The sequence below is a fragment of the Hypanus sabinus genome, chromosome 11 (assembly GCF_030144855.1).
Source record: "Hypanus sabinus isolate sHypSab1 chromosome 11, sHypSab1.hap1, whole genome shotgun sequence".
In the NCBI taxonomy this organism is placed as follows: Eukaryota; Metazoa; Chordata; class Chondrichthyes; order Myliobatiformes; family Dasyatidae; genus Hypanus; species Hypanus sabinus.
The window spans coordinates 12946191-12972579 of record NC_082716.1 but is presented as its reverse complement, the minus strand read 5'-3'; the positions used below and the strand labels follow the sequence as shown (position 1 = coordinate 12972579).

General features: G+C 40.9%; 1 protein-coding gene across 6 annotated transcripts in view; it reads right to left on the bottom strand.

Annotated features, from left to right (window-relative positions):
• The window catches only part of zzz3 (zinc finger, ZZ-type containing 3), a 187768-nt gene that overhangs the window by 127554 nt on the left and 33825 nt on the right, over nt 1-26389 (bottom strand). Inside the window, exons 1-2 of one of the 6 annotated variants that reach the window (XM_059983805.1) lie at nt 19688-19760; nt 14956-15032 (exon numbers count right to left, since the gene is read on the bottom strand). The exons of 4 other annotated variants lie outside the window; for them this stretch is intronic. The gene's annotated coding sequence lies outside the window, so the exon portion shown is untranslated. Of the gene's footprint in view, nt 1-14955; nt 15033-19687; nt 19761-22175; nt 22297-26389 lie in introns of those variants that run through there. One more of the 6 variants, XM_059983804.1, reaches the window with a different exon arrangement.

Genomic DNA, 26389 nt, shown 5'->3' with positions numbered 1-26389 from the left:
CAAGAGGATGTGATCCAGAGTATCAGATCAGAAAGTGGAGGGATGGTGAGTACTGTAGATGTCAGGACCAGTAAAAACAGACAGGAGCAAAGTAATCGATATGATGGGATACATCCCGGAGGGTTTCTTAAATCAATAAGTAGGTAGTCTACTAAGAGGAACAGTGTCGGGTACCCCCGGTGTTAGGTAATGAGCCTGACCAGGTGACCAATATATCAAGTGGATGAGCACAATTCCGTAAGTTTTAATATAGCTATAGATCAGTATGGACCTTTTAGGAGATTACAACATTCGAGCAAGGCATATTACAAGCATTAGGCAGGAACTAGGCAGAGTTGATTGGGAATAGCTATTTTTGGGCAAGTCCACATCTGACATGTAGAGAGTGTTTATAGACCCACTGCAGAGTACAGGGCAGGAAAGTGAATGGCAAGGTAAGAGAACCTTGGATGTTGAGGGAAGTGACAAATTTAGTCAAGAAAAAAAAATGTGAAGCCTGGAAAGATAGAATCAAACAGAGCCCTAGACAATTATAAAAAAGCCAGAAAATAATTCAAGAAGGGAATTAGGAAAACAGGAAAGTCCTTGGCAAGATTGATTGAAGAGAATCCCAAGATATTTTACATACATACATCAGGAACAAGAGAATAATGAGGGCCTCAGAGGGTAGGACCACACAAGGTAGCATGGAGGGGGGAACATTTGTTTGGATGTGGAAGATGTGGATGAGATCCTTAATTAGTACTTCACCTCAGTATTTATCAAAGGGCTTGGAGGACCAGAGAAATCAGTTCTGAGTATATTGATATGCTATGGTGTTTCAAGTTAAAGTATTAGGTCTCTTAAAGAGCATTAAGGTGGATAAGTCCCCCAAGACTCAATGAGTTTATACCCCAGGTTATTGAGAGAGACAAGAAATGAGATTGTTGGGGCCTTGACCAATACCTTTGCATTCTCTCTAGTCAGAAGAGAGGTCCTGGAGGACTGCCAAGTAGCTAATGTTGTTTCATTATTCAAGAAGGGAACCAAGAAACATCCTGGAAAATAGAGACTGGTAAGTCTCTCATCAGTGGTAGGGAAGCTGCTGGAGAGAATTCTTACCGATAGGATTTATGAGCATTTGGAAAACTATGAGCTGTAAAGCCAGTATAGCTTTGTACAGGGCAAGTCAGGTCTTACTAACTCGATTGAGATTTTTGATGAGGTAACAAGAGCAACTGCTGTAGGTATTTTAGAAATATAGCATAATAGGCCCACACCGCCCAACTCACCCATGTGACCAAGTAACGTACTAATCCACGCGCCACTGGAATATGGGAGCAAACAAAGAAGCAGGTGGAACCAACACAGTCACTGAAACTCCTTACGAACAGTGGCAAAAGTGAACTGAGGTCACTGGCTCTGTAACTGTATCACACTAACCGCTATGCTGTGGTGCTACCCTACAGGAACTGTAAACTTAATCGCAACAGTAATTTTGGGTGACATCTGAGAGTCATACCTGATTTCCTTTCTGTTTAATATTGTATAAAGCAATGATTTACACCAGGACTCCAAACCATGTCATCTACTTTTTTTCAAAGATTCATAAATTAAGACTTCCACCAAAGTATTCAAATTAACATGCAGCATGACATGCAAATTAAACTGAGAAATGTGTTGTTCTCCAAACTTTTCCACACAGTGTGCCTCATGTGTGTAGAAGAGTAAGCAAGTGGGAGGGAAGGCAAGGTAAAATATCTCCACAGGTGGCTTAGTGCAGATGGGCCCCATGACTGATGGGAAAGAGGAGAAATATGTCATTGTCTCAGAAGAGGTAAGTGTAAAGCATGAGTCAAATATGCCTAATTGGTGAGACAGCAGTTTTCCATAATTGTGAGAGATTGAAAGTAAAAATGAAAAAGCATTGTAAATATTTTTATTATGAATAAAGTTTATTTCAATATATATTTGAAAAAAAATTATAGTAGATTCTCTGCAGATGCTGCCTGACCCGAAAGCTTCAAATTCTGAGCAGCACCAATAGCCTGTCCTGGTCTAACCACATTGACACCACACCCAAGGAAGCTCACCAGCAGCTCTACTTCCTCAGGAAGCTTTAAGAAATTTGGCACATTCCCTTTGATCATGCACCAGAAAAAGCACCTTATCCAGATGCATCACAGCTGGGGATGGCAACTGCCCTGCCCGGGACTACAAGAAACTGAGGAGCATTGTGGATGCAACTCAGCAAACCACAGAAACCAGCCTCCATTCTATGGAATTTGTCTACACATTTCACCACCTCAGTAAAGTAGCCAACATCATTAAAGGCCTCACCCACCCCTGATGTTCCTCTTTTCTCTCCCCTCACAAAAGGCAGAAGACACGAAAGCACCTATCACCAGGCTCAAGAACAACTTCCATCTCACTATTATAAGAACACTGAACAGTCCCCTATTATGATAAGATGGGTGCTTGACCTCACAATTATAGCCTTGCACATTATTGGTGTACTGCACTTTCTCTTTAATCAGAACACTTTATTCTGTGATTAGTTTTCACCGTACCTCGATATTTGCCACAATAATAAATCAACTTAATAATTCTTTATTTCCACTAATGCTCCAAAGTTGGTGTAATGCACAACTGGATGTTGAAATTGCTAATATTATCAAATTTAGATGAACAATATCAGTAATTGAATAGATGGAGGATTTCAAAGTTCAAATAAAATTTATTATCAATGTATATACAGATTCATTTTGTTTTGTGGGCAGTTTCAGCAGATGCAAAGAAATACAACAGAATCAATGAAAAACTGCAAAGACAGACAAACAACCAATTTGCAAAAGAAGACCATGTAAATACTATAAATTATTAAATAACTATGATGTTAAGAACACGAGTTGTAGAGTTCTTGAAAGTAGGTCCATAGATGTGGAAATCTATTGTGTTGACATGAGTGAAGTTATCCACACTGGTTCAGGAGCATGAAGAATAATAACTTCCCGAATCTGTACAAAAGTCCCGAATGTGTATTAAAAATATTACCCACTTCCATTACAGTTAACAAAAACACTGGTGATCTGGTGTACCACCTCACCCACCCCTCCCCCCACAGTCCCACCTCACATTTCTGTTTATATTCAACAGCAAATCTTCCAAGTTTTATGAGCTGGGTCTTTTTCAACCATTGGCAATCAAGGAACTTTGGTGTCTGATACAATCTGGAAGCAACCTAGACACAGCACACAGCAACATGAAAATTCTCAATAAAAATGAAAACCCGAAACATTACAAAAAAGTTAGCTGCCCAAGGAAATAATTAGTTTAAAGTTATATTTGTGTGCTCAAGTAGAAATAATAAAACCAAATGCAGAGAGAGAAAAAATTACTAATAGATGGAAGGGATCTTCCCACTAGGATCCTTTGTTTGAAAGTCTATGCTCTTATTGAAGAGAATCGCACAGTCCTGTTGAAGATTTCTCATTTTGTCACCATTTCTCTCCACCATCACTTCTCACTTTTAGATAATTTTTCCCCTCATGAAATACCTCTATTTGTTTATGAATCTACAGTCACAAAGTACTGACATATTGAATTTAAGCAAGTGCTACAATTACTTCCCACATTTCTTCCCAGAAGAGTAATTCAGCTTGAATTACCATCTTACATTCTGCAATCGCTGGAAGGTAATGAACTGCAATTGTCTTTTATTCCATCTCTCAATTTTAATAGAACCAAATGTACAAATGTGTATGTGGGTGGCTTTACATTAACAATTGGGACCAACAGATCTCCAAATCCTATTATACAGTGCCTTGTAAAGTACTCAACCCCCTACTTTTCGTTCACATAAATGGGTCTTATAACCAGGGATTTTGATCAATTTAACTAAGGATGTGTAGTTGTGAATCACATGCTCCTTTTTCTCAGTACAGCCCAAAATCAAGGGAAAACTGAAAAACTAAAATTTTCAAAAACTGAAATGTCAGCAGTTCAAAATTAAGGTTGGGTTGCTGTCAGGGCCACTCAGGGACATCAATTTTTTTCATTTGAAGCCACTCCATGGTTGCTCTGGCAGCATACTTTGGGTTGTTGTCCTGCTGAAAGACAAACTTTCACCTCAGTTTAAGCATTCTGGTGGAGGCCAGCAAGTTTTTATCCAGGATCTCTTTGTATTTAGCAGCATTGATCTTTCTACCAATCCTGACTCGATTTCCAGTCCCTAAGCTCAAAGGAAACCCGACAGCATGGTGCTATCTCATTCAGAGTGGCCATTGCCATCACAGTAGCCTCTCTTACAAGTGCCATTCTTCTCTGGTACCCAAGTTTAGATAGGCAGCATGATCTCGGTGGTGTATTTTTTCCACTTTTCCATGATGGAATACACTGTACTCTGAGATACGTTCAGTGCCTTTGAGAGGTCCTGTACCCTTCCCAATAGCTATCATTTCCCTGAAACACACACAAAATGCTGGGGGATCTCAGCAGGCCAGGCAGCATCTAGTACAGTTGATGTTTCGGAACAAGAGCCTTCTGACGATCCCTGACTTGGCTGGAATGCTCTTTTGTCTTCAGTTTGGTTTGGTCTGTTGAAAATCTACCATACTGCTGAACCTTACAGAGAGGGGGTATTTAATATTATGAGTTCATTGAAAACAAGTGATCTTCCATTTTTCTACATTAACAAATTGGGCAAGTTGTTAAGCTAATATACATACTTTTTCAGCCTCAGAGTTTTGTTTTCTAGTTTTTAGTAAACTGTTGATAGGTTTTGGAATTTTTCTTTTGATTTAATATGATACACAATTTGAGCAAGTCAGCTCAAAAATTCCTACTTCAATATATTTTCAACTTAGAAGATGAGGCAGTAAACTATGAAAAGTTTGGGGGCTGAATACATTTTCAAGGCACTGTACTTGCCTCAGGTTAGCGAGTGAGTGAGTGGGCGCTCACTCGCTCTGACATATCTCTGCCAATTGAAATGGCTGACTTCAGAAAGAAAAGATTAATTCTAGAGATTTTGTTTTAGAAAAAAAAACCCCAAAAACACAACCCAATTCCCTTGTCAGGCCAGCATTAACAAGGTTCAAAGGTTAAAAATTCAGACTGGGATGAAAGACTGATACATAGGAGACATGACCTTCCTAAGCAGATTTACACACTGACCCGCTGAACAAATTGAGTGCGTGCAGATAGTTACACCTCTGTTCTCAGCCACTCAGCCAGAAATAAAATTAATGCGTATCTGGAGACCACAACAATGATTAGCTTTAACCTGTCACCAGCACAACTCACTGCATTTTGCTGGGTAAATTACTGTGCTTTATTAAAACTGCTGTACTTTAGATTCTTCTGAAGTCTACTGAAATAGACTCTACAAACTGACTTTGCGTTTGTTGGAAGTCTTTATTGGGTAAGGACTTATTGGGTTATTAGTGGTGTCTACAGGCAAAGAGGACATCCAGATTTTTAGCCAAAAGTGCAAATCTACTGACAGTGTCATAGAATTTTTCAACTATTTATTTAAATTGACAAGGGACGAAGCTCCAAATGCAACTACAGAATCAGATCAGACCAGTTTACTGTGGTGGAAGAGCATCAAAATTTCACTGCTGAGATAGAGCTGAGTTCTGTGCAGATACAAGTTACATATAAATCAACACTGTTAGTAGAATCACAGATGGAGACGAGATATCAACCAGTGGAGTGGTGGCGCAGCAACAACCTTGCACTTAACATCAGTAAGACAAAAGAGCTGATTGTGGACTTCAGGAAGGGCAAGACTAAGGAACACATACCAATCCTCATAGAGGGATCAGAAGTGGACAGAGTAAGCAGCTTCAAGTTCCTGGGTGTCAAGATCTCTGAGTTCCTAACCTGGTCTCAACATATCGATGCAGCTATAAAGAAGGCAAACAGCGACTACATTAGGAATTTGAAGAGATTTGGTATGTCAACATAAACATTCAAAAATTTCTAGATGTACCGTGGAGAGCATTCTGACAGGCTACAACACTGTCTGGTATGGGGGGGGGGGGGGGGGAGAGAGCATGGAGTGTGGGCTACTGCACAGGATCGAAAGAGGCTGCAAAAGGGTCGTAAATTTAGTCGGCTCCATCTTGGGTACTAGCCTACAAGGTACCCAGGAGATCTTCAAGCAGCATCTATTATTAAAGACCCCCAGGACACTCAGGGCATACCTTTTCTCATTCCATTAGGAAGGAGATACAGAAGCCTGAAGGCACACATTCAGCTACTTAGAAACAGCTTATTTCCCTCTGCCTTCTTAATGGACATTCAATCTGTGTACACTATTTCACTTTTTTAATTTCTGTTTTTGCATGACTCTTAATCTATTCAATATACATATACTGTAATTGATTGGTTCTTCAATATTATGTATTGTATTGTACTACTGCTGCTAAGTTAACAAAATTCACAACACAAGCCAGTGATAATAAACCTGATTCTAGTTCTGAGATCAGGAGTTTCCAATCTTTTTTATGCCATGGACCTTTACCTAACTGAGGGGTCTCTGAATCCCAGGCTGAGAACCCATACTCTAGATATACAAGAGAGATTATGTAATCTAGAGCAAGAAGAAATGAACTGCTAAAAGAACTCAGCCAATCAAGCAGCATTCATGGAGGCACAGGGATAATCGATATCTTGGGTCCTGATGCAGGGTCTTGACCCAAAACACTGAGTATCCTCTTAACTGCACAGACACTGATTGATCTGTTGAGTTCTTCTAGCAATGAGTAACACAATTTTCTAGTTCAGAAGAAAATAGTCTGAGATCTATTACTGTAAATCAGATTCTGTCAGAGCTACAGTGGGTGGACCAACCTACTGTCTGCAAAACCCTGGTACCATACAAACCACCCACTTAGTTGCTTTGGGATCATCAGAGACTTGAATATTTCAGAGGAATGCCAATATTGTTGCTTTATGAGTAAATTGGTAAGAGTCAAAAGGGGAACATATCTCTGGTAGTAGATGGCTCGTATTCTGCCTGGAGGTTAGTGACTAGTAGTGTTCTGCAGAGATCTGTTCTTGGACCTCAGCTCTTTGTTTTTTTTTAAATAATGATTTAAATGAAGAAATGGAAGAATGGATGTGCAGATGGCAGGAAGGTTGGTGGAATTGTAGATAGTGTAGAAGGTTGTTGCAGAGTATGTTGGGACATTGATAGGATGCAGAGCTGGGCTGAGGTGTGGCAGATGGAGTTCAATCTGGGAAAGTGCAAACTGATTCACTTAACCTTATGTGCAGCACCTTGTCAAAGGTCTTTTGAAAATCCAACTACACCACATCTACTACATCTCCTTTGTCTACCCTGCTTGTAATTTCCTCAAAAAATTATAGTAGGTTAGTCAGGCAGGATTTTCCTTTCAGGAAACCATGCTGGCTTTGGCCTATCTTGTCCTGTGCCTCCAGGTACTCCATAATCTCATCCCTAACAATCAATTCCAACAACTTCCCACCACTGATGTCAGGCTAACAGGTCTATAGTTTCCTCTCTGCTGCCTCCCACCCTTTTTAAATGGTGGAGTATCATTTGTAATTTTCCAGTCATCCGATACAATGCCAGAATCTATTGAATCTTGAAAAATCGTTGTTTATACCACTGCAGTTTCTCCAGCTGCTTCCTTCAGAACCCAAGGGTGTATTCCATCAGGTCCAGATTTATCCACCCTCACACCATTAAGCTTCCTCAGCAATTCTCTGTCGTAATTGTCACTGCAAATACTTCACTTCACTGACACTCTTGAATATCCGGTCTACTGCAGGTGTCTTCGCCTGTGAAGACTGATGCAAAACACACATTCAGTTCCTCTGCCATCTCTGAGTCTCTCAGTACAATATCTCCAGCGTCATTTTCTATTGGTCCAATTTCTAACCTCAACTTTCTTTTAAGCTCTCTTATCACCTCTGGATCATTGCACAACACTCAATCCAGCACAGCCGATCCCCTAGTGGATTCAACAAGAAGTTGTTCTAAAAAGCCATCCCTTAGACATTCTACAAATTCTCCCTCTTGAGGTCCAGTATTGGCCTGATTTTCCCAATCCACTTTCATGTTAAAATCCCCAACGATTATCATGACATTGCCCTTCTGACATGTCTTTTCAATCTCCTGCTGTAATTTGTAATCCACATTGCAGCTGCTGTTTGGAGGCCTGAATACAACTGCCATTAGGGTCCTTTTACCATTGCCATTTCTTAACTCAACCCATAGAGACTCTACACCTTCCGATACTGTGTCATCCCTTTCCAATAATTTAATATTATTTCTTATACACAGGACTATACCATCCCCTCTGCCTACTAACCCATCTTTCTGATACACTGTATATCCTTGGACGTTCAGCCCCCAATGGCAGCCACCCTTTAGCCAAGTTCCAGAGATGGCCACAACGTCATACTTGCCACTCTGTAGCTAAATTTCAACATCGTCCATTTTATTTCATATGCTGCATCCATTGCCCTGTAACTCATCCCACTGACTGTGATTATGCCTCATCTCCTACCTGTCCTATCATCTCTGTTGCACACTTTCATGTTGTCACACATTATGTGCATGTGAAGTCAGCTGAGTTGATGCACCAATTGACCACAATTGTGCTGTACAGCAAGCCATTGATGTGAGAACACAGCAGTACCAGGAGACAGTACAGTAAATTGGATTTTCAATGTTCTCTACAGCAAAACAAGACTCAAGCAGGTTGTACTGCTTTGCCCAAAGCTAAAGTTCAGGATATCTATGCTGGGCCAGATTAGAAATTAGTGGGAGGACATGCATGGGTGCCAACAACACAGATAGAGCAGAGAAAAGTTCTGTGTAGTTAGAATGAGGAGCCAGATAGCACCTTCAGTAGATTCTCAGAGATAACAATCTCTACGCCTAAACCAAACTAGATGAGTGTTCCACTAAGCCACATAACGAGGTAAATAGAGAGTGGCAGCTCTTGATGAGACGAAGGGTCTGTTTCCATTCTGTACGAATTAAATACACCAGGAAGAATTATAAATTAACTACAGGGAGGTAATGGAACAAAAATGCGGAGATACGCTAAATCAAAATGGGGATACATGAGGAATTAATATGTAAAATGATAAACAGACTATGATAAGGAGGAAAATAGAGTACAAAACCAAGAATAAATCAGTAAACAAAAATGGCTATAAAGGTTACAAAAATAAAAGAATAAAACCAAAGGCTCCAAAATCTATATACAAGAATATTTTGAAAATAAAATGGATTTTGAAAACAAAACTGAGGTTATAAAATATGAAGGAGTATGATCTGGCAACCATTACAGAGATTGGGACACGGATATTGAACAGTACATGACTTCTCCGTGGATCATCACCTTGCAGTGGAGAGGCTTATGAGTTCCTGAGATCCTGAGAGTGATGCCATCCCAAGCTTTGCTCCTTGTAGGGTCACTCATGGCGATAAGGTCAAGGTTCCAGACAAAGACCGATCCAACAAGACCTCAACAGTAGAGCTGGCAGAAGATGATGACATCACAATGGTAGCAAAGGCTACCACAGTGAAAAGTCTCCTAGTTGTTTTGCATTCCTTGCCACTTGACCCTGACTCCAATCTGTCAAGGACCATGTAGTGGCTGCCTGTGCATCAACCTCTCCACGTTACAGAAAGTTGAGCATAGGCATTCTCCATTAAGGAAATAACCCCTTAGGAGAACATCATACTGAACTTCAGTTATCACAGTAAACTGCTACATGACATTTGCAAAGTACAAAAAGCTACAGAAAGTTAGTGGGATGACTTCATTAATTATGCTTAATCCAAGAGGAAGGGATAAACACTATTGCGACATGACAAAGATATAAAAGTGGTTAGGATGGAGATAAACAACTAATAAAGGAAAGAAGTCACTTGTGAACAAGCCTCTTAAAAGTAACCAGACTGCAAAACAGAATATAAAGGAAGTAATGGGAGCTGGTCCAAAGGTTACTGTGAGAATCATAAAGAATGCTATCTACAAATTAATTGGGAAAAAATCAGATGGGCAAGGGTTGCTTTGATGAGCTCGTAGAATATTTTAATGGTAGTTTCTTAGAACAGCATGTTCTGAAGCCAGACAGACAGAAAGCTATATAATTGTACAATGAGCTAGGATTAATGAATTACCTCATCGAGAAGTTTACCTCAAAATACCAAAGATCATAACACGATTCAATTTTACATTCAGTCCAAGACTAGTGTTTTAAACATTAATAGATTAGGCAACCAGGATCCAAGAAAGACATTTAAGGGCATCACACACACAGTACTGGATGAACTGAACATTTATGTTGTGGGTTAAACAACTGACATTCCGGGCCATGACCCTTTATCAGGACTGGAGAGGAAAGGAGAAAAAGCCAGAACAGGGTGGGAGAAAGAGAAGTAGTACAGGCAGGCAGATTAGTGAAACCAGGTCGGGAGAGAAGTGGTTGGTTGGGAAGATCTTTCAGAATACACAGGATATATTCCAACGAGATAGAAAAACTTAAAAAGCTAAAGATGGTATCAAATCTAAACAAAAAAAAATACTGAGTTCCACAGAACAGATGGCAGATCAAAGACTGGAAAGAACATACAAATTTAGAAAGTTTAAGGAAGGAGTGCACATATCATACGAAAACACAAGTTTTAGTAGATATCATCCTAAAATGAAAACAAAGTGAACACTGGCTTCAAAGAAAAAAGGGTTCGGGGAATCAATAATGGGAAAACAGAGGAAGCAATGAATTAAACAAGCAACTTGCATCAAATCTTCACTATAGACAATACAAACAACCTAACAGAATAGCTGTAATCTGGCAATCTGAAGGGAAAAGGGAAATCATACAATCACGATAGCAGTGCTGTATACACTGTTGGAGCTGTGGGCTGACGGATGATGGACTGCACCATGGGTTCTTCAAATAAATGGCTAGTACAGACTTGCTGCATCAGCTTTCATTTTTCAATATTTCTTAAGATTCCAGAATGGTTCTGATAAATTGGTAATAAAAATATAACTCCCTTAATCCAATAAGATGGATGATGGAAAAAGAAACAATGGGATGATCAGCTTAACACTTGACATAGCAAGTGTTATAGCAACTTGACATTGGCAGCACCACACAGACACCAAAATGTTTTCCAGAGGATTTACAGGAAAGGTTCGGGAAGTCTCAGCTAGTCCACAAGTGACAGGCAGTACAGTCAGCCCTCCTTATCCGCAGAAGATTGGTTCTGGGACCCCTCACGGATACCAAAATTCACGGATGCTCAAGTCCCTTATTCAACCTGTCTCAATTCAGTGGATCTTAGGACCCAGCAGAACCCCAGACCTTAGTTAACCTGTTTCAGTGCGGTGGACATTAGGACCCAGCGCCAGAGCTCTGAATGCGCAGTGTTTCTGTTCACGAAAATAATCACGATCACGATTGAAAATAAAGTGGAAATAATAAAGCGATTAGAAAGAGGTGAAAAGCCATCGGTTATTGGAAAAGCGTTAGGCTACTTCAGTCAACGATCTCAACAAGCTACAATTATTACTAAGCAACACAGTGGTTTAATTATTGAGTTTTGGGGTTTTAATCCTCCACATCAACCAGGCATGGTGGAAAGCGCTCTCGATAGCGGTCTGTCACTGGCTCGCACTCAGGAACGGTTCCCGAGCCCAGCGCTGAAACATACACTCTTAAGTATTTTATATGCATAGAAAGGTAAAATATATACTATATACTAAGACAAACGTTCAACTAACTGACGCTAAATAATACCGGATGTACCTGTTCCGACTTAGTTAGTAAGAGCACGTCCAATTTTTTTCGATCCCGATCCACGATAACCCACGCACCTCCTCCCGTATACTTTAAATCATCTTTAGATTACTTATAATACCTAATACAATGTAAATGCTATGTAAAATAGCTGTTATACTGCATTGTTTGGGGAATTATGACAAGAAAAAAAAAGTCTGTGCATGCTCGAACAACAAGCGCTGGAAGAGCACTTCATGGGTTTTCGCAATTTGTGGATGCGGAATTCGTGGATAAGGAGGACCAACTGTATACTGCTGGGTCTTAGAGGAGAGTTGAGAGCTATTGGGAGCAGTGATCAAAAGAATGAATGGCGACATTGGCTTAAGGTGGATGGGAATAGATCGAGACATTCTTGATCACAAAGGAAATTACAGTGTCAGAGTAGCATTACAAGCTTGCAGATATAAATATCAGGAGAGAATGAAAAATAAATTACCACAAACAGTCTAACAGGAGGGGCTCATCGCTTCCCTGGCTATAGGCTGACTCATTATAGAGCTTAATTTCCAACGTTTATGACCTCATAAGCACTCTTTGGAGCAGCGCAGTTGCTGGATCACTATTACTGAAAGTGCTCCTCTGTTCAGCCAAAGTGGTATGGACAGAGTGAGAAACATTGTTCAGAATTGACAGGTTTTCCATAGGGTTCTGTCACAGTTTCCAGTATGTTGAGTTTAACTTTGAAAACAGGGCCAGCCTTTCTAATCAGTTTACTGAGCCTGTTGGCATCACCCATGTTAATGCCACTGCCCCAGCACATCACCGCACAGAAAATTACACTGGAGTGGAAGGGAGATAAGCGGGCAGGCAAACTTGCTTTGGGAGAGAGCAAGGGCCCAGTGAGTGGAGAAGCAGATGAGGTGGGGATAAGTAACAGAACCTTAGGAAACACTTGCAGGAAGGGCAAGGAGGGAGTCCGAAGGAGGGGATCAGGATGGGACTTTGGAGGGAAGCCACAAACTGAGGGCTTAAGTACAAGCATATAATCATAGAATAGTTCAGCACAGTACAGGCCCTTCAGCCCACAATCTTGACCTGTTAACCTCATCCAAGAGCTAACCCTTCCCTCCCAAATAACTCTTTATTTTTCTATGATCCATGTGTCTAAGTTAAATACTCCCAATATATCTGCCTCTACCACCATTCCATTCTCCCACTACTGTGTGCAAAAACTTAGCTCTGACACCAACCACCACCCCCAACATATACATTGCTCCAATCACCTTAAAACTATTCCCCCTCATATTAGCAATTTCCACCCTGGGAAAAAAAGTCGCTCTCTCTGTTCAGTTTATTAGTGCCTCCTAACATCTTGTACAAATCAAAATACAAGGACTAAGGAACAACTTTATTCGCCATATATATTTTCATTTAAGAGGAATTGGCTGAGCTGTGTTGGAGCTACATGCAACAAAAACAATATACAATGGTTGCAAAGAATTACATAAAAATAAAGTTAGAAGCATGGATATGGTATAAAATGTGCATAAATACACAAATACCAGCTTGCATTTACAATGTAAATAGCAAAATAATAAGTGGTTTACAGTGATGGAGGTAATAGATAGAGGTGTGCGGGGAGGGAGCTAACTCGAATGGTTGATTGTTAGCTGCCTGTGGGAAGAAACATTTAAGATGATGGGAAGTGTTTGTCTCATTAGCTCTAGAGCACTTTTTAGAAGAAGCATTTTTGAAAGTGCAGTTTGTGTTCCCTGCTGGTGTGTACGTGTGCATGTCCACATACAGATATGCGAAAGTCTATGCAGCAGGTTTCCAAATGTCTTGGACCTCTTTGCTACTAGACCAAGACTGCACTTTGTCTAGTCTATATAACAGCTGTGGTGCAATAGTGTAAAAAGGATTTACATACAGGTGTTTTCTATTCTACAGAACTGAAGTAGGAGTCACAAGGGAGTGTCTAAAATGGAATGTAGAGCTTCATTTCAAGAGCAGCTACACCTTAAAACAGATTCAGGAGCATCAGGAGGTCAGAAAAAACAAACTTGAAAACCTGCCTTTTGTTTATATGTAAATCCAGTTCCAAACCAGATAACTGAATCTTAATACCCTATGGACAAGATAGGAGGAGCAGTACACATATTTTGTCAATATCACCCAACATCAAGAAAGCCAATACCTATGAAATGGAACAGAACACTTGAACAAAAATACAACTTAAAGGTAAACTTCCCTTGAAACATATGTCTTAACCTGGAAATTATCTGAAAGAGGACGATTCTAATGTTCCCAAGCCAGAAATCATGGATGAGCTGGGAGATCCCGTAATCTAGGATTCTGTAATTCAAATCAGGCAACTCTGAATATACCCATCCTAACAGGCTCCAACGTACCTGAATCCACATTCATCATTGCAAGAAGAAGTTTGTGAACCCTTTGCAATTACCTGATTTTCTGTATTAAATACTCATAAAATGTGGTCTGAACTTCATCTAAGTCAGGGCATGAAGAAATATGGGGAGAAGGCAAAAAAGAAGTCTTGGGCGTCAATGGATCTGTGTCAGACAGAATGGCACAGGAATACAGGGAAATATGGGGACAGAGGTGATGAAACCAGCATGAAGACCAGTGAGGATCTGAAGGGTGGAATAGCCTCTTTCTGTGTGGTTCTGCATTTATCTGACAGCTCTAAGGAGCTAAATTACTTTTTGAACCCACCTCTTACTTTCTGGGTCTTATTCAGTCAGTTGCATTTTCTCCATAATCATATAGGCTGTGATTCTACCATCTTGTTAGGAAAGTGCTGAGGAGATAAATCTACCCCCCCCCCACCCCACCCCACTTTGCTCCATAAACTTTCATGATTGCATGACCAGATTCTGCTCTAACTCTGAAATAACGATGAATCAGGGTGCAGAAAGGAGCTAGAAAGCAGAGGAACATGGTGTCAAGCTAACACCCTTTCTGTCAATGTCAGCAAAACAAAGTCAATGATTTCAGGAAGGGAAGTAATACACATGTTCCTGGTTACATCAACAATGCTGAGGTTGAAAGTGTTGAGAGCTTCAAGTTCCTAGGAGTGAACATCACCAATAAGCCTGTCCAGTCACATTGATGTCACAGCCAAGGAAGCTCATAGTACCTCTAAAGAAATCTGGCATGTGCTCTTTGACTCACCAATTTTATTGATGCACCACAGAAAACATCCTATCTGGATGCATCACAGCTTGATATGGCAATTGCTCTGCTTGTGACTGCAAGAAACCACAGAGAGTTGAGGACAAAGCTCAGAAAATCACAGAAACCAGTCCAGCTTTCCATGGAACACATACTTCTCAATGCCCACCCCACCCAAACTAAATATTCCTTCTTCTTCCCCTTCCCCAGTGGGCAGAAGATACAAGAGCCTGAATGTGTGTACCACCAGGCTCAAGGACAGCTTCTATCCCAGTAGGATAAGACTGACCTCTTGACCACACAATCTATCCCATTACAGAGATAATGAGGAATGCCTTTAGCCAGAGAATGGTGAATCAGTGGAATTTGCTGCCACAGGCAGCTGTGGAAGCCAAGTCATTGGGTACATTTAAGGCATACACTGATACATTCTTGATTAGTCTGGGCATGAAGGGATCCAGGAAGAAGTCAGGTGATAGGGGCTGAGAGGGAAAATGGACCAGCCATGATCCATGAGCAAAGAACTAAATTGTACCACAGAGGCAAAATTCAAAATGGCTAAGAATGTAGGACTGAATGTGCTGTATTTAAATACGTGTAGCATTTGGAATAAGGTGGACAACCTCATGGCACAACAAAGATTGGTAGGTACGACACTGTCGGCATCATTGAGCCGTGGCTGAAAGGAGGCCATAGTTGGGAGCTTAAACATAGAAACATAGAAAATAGGTGCAGGAGTAGGCCATTCGGCCCTTCCAGCCTGCACCGCCATTCAGTATGATCATGGCTGATCATCCAACTCAGAACCCTGTACCTGCTTTCTCTCCATACCCCCTGATCCCTTTAGCCACAAGGGCCATATCTAACTTCCACTTAAATATAGCCAATGAACCGGCCCCAACTGGTTCCTGTGGCAGAGAATTCCACAGATTCACCACTCTCGGTGTGAAGAAGTTTTTCCTCATCTTGGTCCTAAAAGGCTTCTCCTTTATCCTTAAACTGTGACCCCTCGTTCTGGACTTCCCCAACATCGGAAACAATCTTCCTGCAACTGGCCTGTCCAATCCCATTAGAATTTTATACATTTCAATAAGATCCCCCCTCAATCTTCTAAATTCCAGTGAGTATAAGCCTGCTGTACCTGCATGCCCACCTTCAATGACTGGTGTACAATGACACCCAGGTCTCGTTGCATCTCCCCTTTTCCTAATTGGCCACTGTTCAAATAATAATCTGTTTTCCTGTTCTTGCAACCAAAGTGGATAACCTCACATTTATCCACATTAAATTGCATCTGCCATGAATTTGCCCACTCACCTAATCTATCCAAGTCACCTTGCATCCTCTTAGCATCCTCCTCACAGCTAATACCGCCGCCCAGCTTCGTGTCATCCGCAAACTTCGAGATGCTGCATTTAGTTCCCTCATCTAAATCATTAATAAATATTGTAAACAACTGGGGTCCCAGCACTGAGCCTTGCGGTACCCCACTAGTCACTGCCTGCCATTCTGAAAAGGTCCCATTTACTCCCACTCTTTGCTTCCTGTCTGCCAACCAATTCTCTATCCACATCAATACCATACCCCCAGTACCGTGTGCTTTAAGTTTGCACACTAATCCCCTGTGTGGGACCTTGTCAACAGCCTTTTGAAAATCTAAATATGGCTCTCCCCTATCCACTCTACTAGTTACATCTTCAAAAAATTCTATAAGATTCGTCTGACATGATTTTCCTTTCACAAATCCATGCTGACTTTGTCCGATGATTTCACCTCTTTCCAAATGTGCTGTTATCACATCTTTGATAACAGACTCTAGCATTTTCCCCACCACCGATGTCAGACTCACTGGTCTATAATTCCCCGGTTTCCCTCTCCCTCCTTTTTTAAAGAGTGGCCACCCTCCAATCCTCAGGAACTAATCCAGAATCTAAGGAGTTTTGAAAAATTATCACTAATGCATCCACTATTTCTTGGGCTACTTCCTTAAGCACTCTGGGATGCAGACCATCTGGCCCTGGGGATTTATCTGCCTTTAATCCCTTCAATTTACCTAACACCACTTCCCTACCAACATGTATTTCCCTCAGTTCCTCCATCTCACTAGACCCTCGGTCCCTTACTACTTCCGGAAGATTGTTTATGTCCCCCTTACTGAAGACAGAACCAAAGTAGTTATTCAATTGGTCTGCCATGTCTTTGTACCCTATGATCAATTCACCTGTTTCTGACTGTAAAGGACCTACATTTGTCTTGACCAATCTTTTTCTTTTCACGTATCTATAAAAGCTTTTAGTCAGTTTTTATGTTCCCTGCCAGCTTTCTCTCACAATCTTTTTTTCCCTTTCCTAATTAAACCCTTTGTCCTCCTCTGCTGGTCTCTGAATTTCTCCCAGTCCTCAGGTGTGCAGCTTTTATTTGCTAATTTATATGTTTCTAACATCAAGGGATATACTTTGTATTGAAAGGACAGGTAGGAAGGCATAGGTGATGATGTGGTTCTTTTGGTAAGAGATGGAATTCCATCTTTAGAAAGAGGTGACATAGGGTCAGAGAATGTTGAATCTTTGTGGGTGGAGTTAAACTGCAAGGGTTAAAAAAAATTATGGAATTCATAAATAGGCCTCTAAACAGTAGCCAAGATGTCAGGTTGAGATTGCAAATGAAGCTGGAAAAAGGCATGCAATAAGGGTAATGTCACAATTCTAATGGGGGACGTAATATGCAAGGGGTTTGGGAAAATCAGGTGGGTGTTGGATTGCAAGAGAGGTAATTTGTTGAATACCTACCAGATGGGTTTTTATAGAGCAGCTTGTGCTTACTTGGGGAAAGGCATATCTTAGATTAGGTATTGTGTAAGAACCCTGATCTTATTAGGGAACCCTAATAGCAGAACCCTTAAGAGACAGTGATCATAATATGATTGAATTCATACTGAAACTTGAGAGTGAGAAGCTCAAGTCACATGTATCAGTAATTAAAAGGGAATTACAGAAGCATGACAGGAGAGCTTGTCCAGGTGGACTGAGGGGCGGGGGGGGGGGGGGTACTGGCAAGGATAACAGCAGCACAGGCGCATGATAGACAGCCCCGCAGAAACAAATGGCAGAGTGGACAAAGGAGAGGCAGTGGATGTCTTTCACTTGGATTTTTAGAAAGCAGTTGATAAGGTGCCACACGAAGCTGCTTAACAAGATAAAATCCTATGGTAATACAGGAAAAATACTGGCATGAATAGAGGAATGACTGACAGGCAGGAGGCAGCCAGTGGGAATAAAGGGGGCCTTTTCTTGTTGGCAGCCAGTGACTAGTGGTGCTCCTCAGAGGATCAATATTGGGACTGCTACTTTTCACATTGTTTGTTAATGATTTGGATAATGGAATTGATGGCTTTGTGGCTAAGTTTGCAGATGATACGAAGGTAGGTAGTGCTGAGGAAGCAATGCAATTACAGCAGGACTTAGACAAATTGGAAGAATGGGCAAAAAAGTGGCAGATGGAATAGTGTTGGAAATGTAGGCTAATGCATTTTGGTAAAAGGAACAATAGTGCAGACTATTATCTAAATGGGAAGAAAATTCAAACATCGGAGGTGCAGAGTCCTCATGCAAGAGGTTGAGTCTGTGGTAAAGGAAGCAGTTTTGAGCCCCATATCTTAGAAAGGATGTGTTGTCATTGGACTGAGTCCAGAGGAGGTTCATGAGGATGATTCCAGCAATGAACAGGGTTAATGTATGAGGAATGTTGGGCAGCTTTGGGCCCATACTCACTGGAATTTAGAAATGCAGGGAGGATCTCATTGAAATCTACTGAATCTTGAAAGGACTGGACACAGTGGATGTGGAAAGTATGTTTCCTTTGGTGGGGATATCCAGGTCTAGAGGGCACAACCTCAAAATCGAGGGGCAAACTTTTAGAGAGGAGGAGGAATTTTTTTAAGCCAAAGAGTGGTGAATCTGTGAAATACTCTACCATAGACTGCTGTGGAGGCCACATCCGTGGGTATATTGAAAGAGCAATTTGATAGTTTCCTGATTGAACAGGGTATCAAAGGATATGATGAGAAGGTAGGCTGAGTAGACCCAGGATCAGCCATGATGGAATGATGGAGCAGACTCAATGGGCTGAATGGCCTAAATCTGCCCAAATGTTTTATGGTTTTAATGATAAAATGGCACAGCAGACTCGTTGGGCCAAATAGCCTAATTCTGCTTCTATATCTTCTGGTTATGACATTGTTTATCAGCACTACACTTTCTCTGTAACTCTAACACTTTATTCTGCACTCTGTTATATATTTTTTACATTAAACTACCTCAATGCACTGTTGTAATGAATGGGTCAGTGTGAATTGTATGCAAGTCTTAATAAGTGACAATAATAAAGCTATTTCAATTCAGATAGAAGGTACCAGATTCACACCCAAAAAGGTCAGAAACATTTAAAGTTACAAGATTTCAGAAGGTGGATGCTTTGGTGGTGGTGGGGAGGAGTGGACAGCTGGGACAAAGGGACTTGTCAAAAAACAAGGAGATTTTCTGTTTTAATTGCAATTGTCAAATCCAGCATAGAAGGGAGGAGGGGGAAAATGCAGGATTCCAACTCTATAAGAAAAGCATCCTTGGATTCACATGCACTGATTGTCAGCTATTAGGAAACATTACAATCTGCAAATGAAACACTGCTAAGTAGCTCCCTAAAACAATCAATGCCAAAACTTAAAAATACTTACTGAAGGATCCAACAGAGACATGGGCTGAATGCCAAGCAAAAATTATAAGGCTGATCTGGAATAGACTCCATAGTTCATCCTCTGCCACCTTCTAATGAGGCCCAGTTAGCTGCCTGACTTTAAGCAATTAGAAAGAAAGTTTAAAAGATTCTTTCAAATGAGTTAAACTTAATTTAAAACTGCAATTTCTTTCCAAATGAATCTGAATTGAAATAATGTGAAGAAAAATACTTAAATGCTTCAGGAATTCCTCACTGCATAAATGTGGGTATAGAAAAGATATTCTTGCAGCTATGGAATGTATCACTATGCACTGCCCGGAATTGAAATGTACACTGGAATCCTAGCCATCTCCAAAAAAAAGTGTAAGCAGAGAGCTCAGAGCCAAGGCACAACCAAATGAAACAGTAACTGCACAGTGAATGTTGGGAATTATTATTTAACTCCATTCATATTCAGATTGAAATATAGTAGACTCTCTCCTGTCAGAAGGCAGACTGTTTACTTCAGTTGGTGGCCAGTACCTCCTCTGCTTCCATAATGACTCACTACTTACCCCTTCTCTCCTCTCCTCCCTCTGGTGCCTCTCCTCCTTCGCTTTTTCCCATGCTCCACACTCCTCTTCTTTCACATTTCTTTTTCTTTAGCCCTTTACCTTCCCTATCAATCACCCCCCAGTTTCTCACCTCATTTCCCCTAAACCACTCAATTCTTTCCCCCTAACCTGTTTTAATTTATCACCTTCAGGGATTCCCAACTTGGGGTCCCCCTCAGATAACGGTGGAGGTCCATGGCATAAAAAAGGTTGGGAACCCCTGTAGAATCCAGCTTGCAATTTTCCCCCTACCCCACACCTAATATTTTGGCTTCTTTCCCCTTCCTTTCCAGTCCTGAGGAAGGGTCACAGCCTGAAACATTGACTGTTTATTCCCCTCCATAGCTGCTGCCTGACCCACTGAGTTCCTCCAGCATCTTGTGTGTGGTCCTTCACTGTTTCCCCTCTTATATCACGAAGTATGAGCAAGCTGCACTCTGAAAAACAGTGTTTTTATTATACATTTTTAAATATCAAGAAACATCATTGTTGAGTTATCATAAATCCTGCCAGCACTGGTTAATCTTTATGATGATCTTCCTCTTAAGCCACAAAAGGGTCTTTTTCAACAATGCACAATAAGCATTTATTATTTGTTTATTTTTTCATATGTCTGCTTGTAGTGATAATGTCACTTTTATTTGTTTAGAGATAATGTATGGAACAGGCCCTTCCAGCCCACCATGCCACTCAGCAACCCACTGATTCAATCAGAGCCTAATCACAGGACCAATTTACAATAACCGCAGATTAACCAGTACGTCTTTGGACTGTGGGAGGAAACTGGTGCACCAGGAGGAAAACCACATACTAAGGAGAACATACAAACTTTCTTACAAAGCACACATAACCAGAACTCCAACCTCTGATGTCCCAAGCTGTAATAGTGTTGCGCTCACTGCTAGGCTACCATGGCTACTACTTTGAGCACTGTGGAAAGTTTAATCAATTTTCTTTTTAAACAGTTCTTCATTTTCCTTCCACGTCAGCCTCAGAAAAACTGATTTTATTTCAAGCATTCCTGGCTCACAAGATTCCATTGTGTCACTATTTCACTTTCTTTCCCAATACTGTAAAAATCCATCATCTTTCTTGTGTTTGTGTCTGAGCAAAAGCTGCCACAAAGTTGGTAGTTCTTGTGTCTCCAGTAAGCTATAGTTCAAAGTCTGACATCAGAGAGCAATGCGCAAAATTTAGGCTAACATTCCAGTGCAGCCCTATGAGGTTTTCCTTCAGCGAGAATTTTGTGTACAAGATACTATGAGGCATAGATCGGGTTGATAGCCAGAGACTTTCTCCCAGGGCAGAAATGGCTAATATAAGGGGCGTAATTTTAAGGTGATTGAAGTATAGGAGGGGGATGTCCAAGGTGGTTTCTCTTTACACAGTGGTGATTGCTTGGACAATCTACCAGGGGTAATGGTAAAGGCAGACATATTCATCATCACTATGTGCCATGTCATATGACAAGAGTGATCATAGTTTTTGACCCTGATTGTTCTTAACAAATTTTTCTAAGAAGTGGTTTGCCATTGCCTTCTTCTGGGCAGTGATTTCACAAGATGGGTGACCCCAGCCATTATCAATACCCTTCAGAGATTGTCTACCAGGCATCTGTGGTCACATAACCAAGACTCCAAGAAATTCTTAAGATAGGGACATGAATGATAGAAATGTGGAGGGTTATGTAGGAGAAGGGTTAGACTGATCTTAGAGTAGGTTAAAAGGTTGGCACAACACTATGGGCCAAAAAGCCTATACTGTGCTGTGATGTTCTATGTTCTAACTTGACTGGTGATCAGCCTATAAATGTATATCAAAATGCTGGAGGATTCCTGCTCCTTCCATCTATCCTGCAGGGTAGTAACACACATCAATCACTGGAGTGCTAACCTTGCATTCATTGTTCAGGCATTGGAGAAGTCCCGCATACCGTCACTTAGGACTCTGCTCTTCAGTTAGTCATACTTAAGAGGGGGAGATTGTGCTGCTCCAGTCTTATCAGTTCCAACCACTGTGCCAGTCAAAAAAAAAACATCATGGATTTGAATCAGAATGTTTATTGAAGAGACCAAGAGTGATCCAATTCTCTTTATGAAACAACAAAAGTACTTCATTCTTATTCCCTTCCCTGTCACTCAAAGCCTGCAATTTACCAAATGACATTATTAAGTGAAGTAAGAACAAACTAGAACTAATCCTAAATAGTAGAACAGGGACTGGATTGCTATAGCTCTGTAGTTAGACACTTTATGGTCCACAAAGACAGGGATTATTTCTGTACTGTTATGGCTCAATGATTCTCTTCATGGTCCTTCATTACCTGTATCATATTCATAGCACACTGAATTTTTTTTAAACCTTGCACATTAACCAAGAAATAGGAAATGATGCAAAAATATTAACTAGAATGAAGAAATGTAGATGGTCATTTTAGATCATTTTCCATATATAGCATTAAGTTATATTGTTATCATTTATTCATATTGCTTCTCAGCAAAGTTACCCTAATTTGCATTTTCCAAGGAGTGAGCCATGCAAATATTCATAAAAATTCATAAGCATTTGAATAAAGGATTTTCATTGAAAACAACCATCAATGTAAGGACACTGAATGTTTAGAAAGCAATGGTTGCATGAAGACAATTTAGTTAATCAATTAATCTTTCTTTCCAGTCATCAAATTCAAATATTAAGCCAAACTTTCCCTTGAAGTCATACTCTAGTTCAATCTGAGCTCATCACCATGTCAGCCTTGCCCAAAATGGCACAGCCAGAAGAAATAACTACTTTGCAATCTGCCATCCTAATCTGGGAGAATGTTCTTCATGTCCATAATCTACAGATAACAGCATAATTTTGCAGCCATCCCCATCCCCAACTTCCATTCAGGTATAAAGAGGAAAGAGCCTTAACAGTGTTGATGAGCAGAGGGATCTCAAATCTAAGTTCACATCTCCTTGGAAGTGGCTACAAAGATTGACAGGGTTGTTAAGAAGTCATATGGTGATGGCATGCTTGCTTTATTAACCCAGGCACCGAGCTCAAAAGTCAGGAAGGTACATTGCAGTTTTATAAAACTCCAGAAGTACTGCTTACAGTTCTGGCCCCCTAGCCACCCTATTATAGGAAGGGTGCCATGGCTTTGGACAGAGGTTTACCAGGATGCTCCCTGGATTAGAGGACATGTGCGATAATAAAGAGTCTGGACAAACTTGGACTGTTTTCTCTGGAGCAACAGAGGCTGAAAGGAGATCTGATAGAAGTTTATAACATTATGTAAGACAGAGGTAATAGCATCTTTTTTCAAGGTTGAAATGTTTAATACCATAGGGCATGCATTTAAGGTGGGAGGGGGGTGGTAATTTCAAAGAAGATGCAAGGGGCCATTTTTCCCCCGAGTGCCTGAAATGGTGGTAGAGGCAGATGCATTAGAGAATTTTAAGATATATTTTGATAGGCACACAAATGTGAGGAAAATGGAAGGATATGGACATTGAGTTGGCAGAAGGGATTAATTTACTTGGCCATTTGATTACAAATTTAATTGGTTTGGCAAAGCACTGTGGACCAAAGGGCCGGTTCCTGTGCTGTACTGTTCTATGTTCTACCCCAACCCAGTCGGAAGAATGCACACCAGTCCTCGAAGGGTTGGCAGTGGAAAGGGTGAGCAGCTTCAAGTTTCTGGGTGTCAACATCTCTTAAGGTGTATTCTGGCCCAACATACAAAGAAGGCACGCCAGCAACTATACCTCATTAAGAGTTTGAGGAGATCTGTTATGTCATCAAATGCTCTGGTAGATTTCTACAGGTGTGCTATGGTGACTATTTTGACTGGTTGCACAGGCACAGAGGCACAAGATCAGAAATGGCTGCAGAACATTGTAAACTTAGCCAGCTATGTCATGGGCAGTAGCCTCCCATTTTCAAAGATTATTGCTCAAGAAGGGTGCATCCTTCACTATGGACCCTCACAATCCAGGACAATCCCTGAAGACTGACTCTCGAGGTTTTAGGAACAGCTTCTTCCCCTCTGCCATCACTAAACTCTTCTCAGGCTTCTAGCTGAGTATAGTCTGTAACCAGCTGGAAGCCTGAGAAGAGTTTCTTTGTCACATACACACCAAGAAAGCACTAGATCCTTTTTCACTACCTCACTGTTTCTCTTTTTGCACTATTTACACTCATGGTCAATTTATTAGGTACACCTGCTCTTAAGTGCATATATCTAATCAGCCAATCATGTGGCACTAACTCAATGCATAAAAACACGCAGATATGGTCAAGAGGTTTAGTTGTTCAGACCAAACATCAGAATGGTGAAAAAAAAGTTAATAAATTTCACATCACATGCCAGTGATAATAAACCTGATTGATTCTGAAATGTGATCCAAGTGACTTTGATCTTGGAATGATTGATGGTGCTAGACGGCTAGTTTATGTACGTCAGAAACTGTTGGCATTTTGGGATTTTCATGCACAAGAGTCTCTAGAGCAGGGGTTCCCAACTTTTTTGTTAATGCCACGGACAAATACCATTAAGCAAGGTGTCCGTGGATTCCCACTAATTGAGGTGGGTTAAGCAAACATAGGTGATGCACAACTCAGTGCATGCAACTATTAAACCACAAGGCAAACTGGATATGGCCTACACAGGGGCAGCAGTTAACTATGAATCACACTGTCAAATTCACCAGTGGTGAGACTTATCATCATCAATGATGAGATGCCCTAGATGGAAGAGCTCAAGGCCTGGTGCCAGGCAATTAATCACTTCCTCAGTGTCAATGTCAACAAGACAAAGAAGATGGTTATCAACTTCAGAATAACTCACACCACTCACAACCCTCTTCATATCAGCAGCATTATCTCACACAACCTCCCATGGTTCGAGACCACAATCTGCGCAACAGGGAAGCTCACCAAGAGCTCTACTTTCCAAGGAGGCTGAAGAGAGTTGAGCCATGCACATCCATATTCACCTCATTCTACAGATGCGCAGTAGAGAGCATCTTAACCAGCTATGTAGTACACAAACTGTATTGTAGCAGACAGGAAGGCTCTACAACAGACAGTCAAATTGCCAACGCATCACCAGCCTGGCTGCCATCAAGGCTGGGTGTGGGGGTGTGTCTGTCTCTGTCCCACTCCATTCAGGAAGGAGGCTATGTAGCATCCATGTCATGACTACCAGACTAAAAATCAATTAACTTTCCCCAAGCAACAACACCTCCACCCACTAACCCACCCCTCCACACTCCCAACCACCACTACTTTAGCATTTCCAGTCAGTCACCTTGCATCACTTTATGTACATACAATCTACATATACAAGCTATCTTATGTATTTATATTTATTGTTTTTTTAATTATTGTACTCTTTTTCTTATTATGATTTTGTGTTGCATCAGAGCCAGAGTAACAATTAATTTGTTCCCTTTTATACTTGTGTACTGGAAATGATATTAAACACATATGAATTTTGGACTCTATGCAAGGTTGGTGAACCATGGGTACCATTGGTAATGTTAATACGAGAGATCCAACCAGGCCCAGTATCAGACCCATTCACTGTTAGATCACTGGCAGTCCCAGATAGGCAGGAAGGCAGAAGGGGCAGCATTGCTCTGCTGTAGAAAATGAAATCAGAATCATTAAAAAGCGGTGACAGAGTAAGAAGGTACTGAATTGTCATAGATAGAGCTGAAGAACTGCAAGGCTAAAAAGACTGATGGCATTTGTATACAGAACCCCAAACAGTAGAAAGGATGTGGCCTACAAATTACAATGGGAGATAGTAAATGCATGCAAAAAGGGCACTGTTACCAATAATCATGGGGGACTTCAATATGCAAGTAGATTGGGGAAATCATGTTGGTGCTGGATTACAAGAGGGAGAATTTCTAAAGTGCCTATGAGATAGATGGCTTTTTAAGAGAAGCTTGTGGTTGAGCCCACTACTGGATCAGCTATTCTGGATTGGGTTTGTGCAATGAACCAAAATTCATCAGAGAGCTTAAGGTAAAAGAAACTTTATGGTAAAGTGTCATAATATGATTGAATTCACCCTGAAATTTCAGATGCATCAGTATTACAGTGGAGTAATG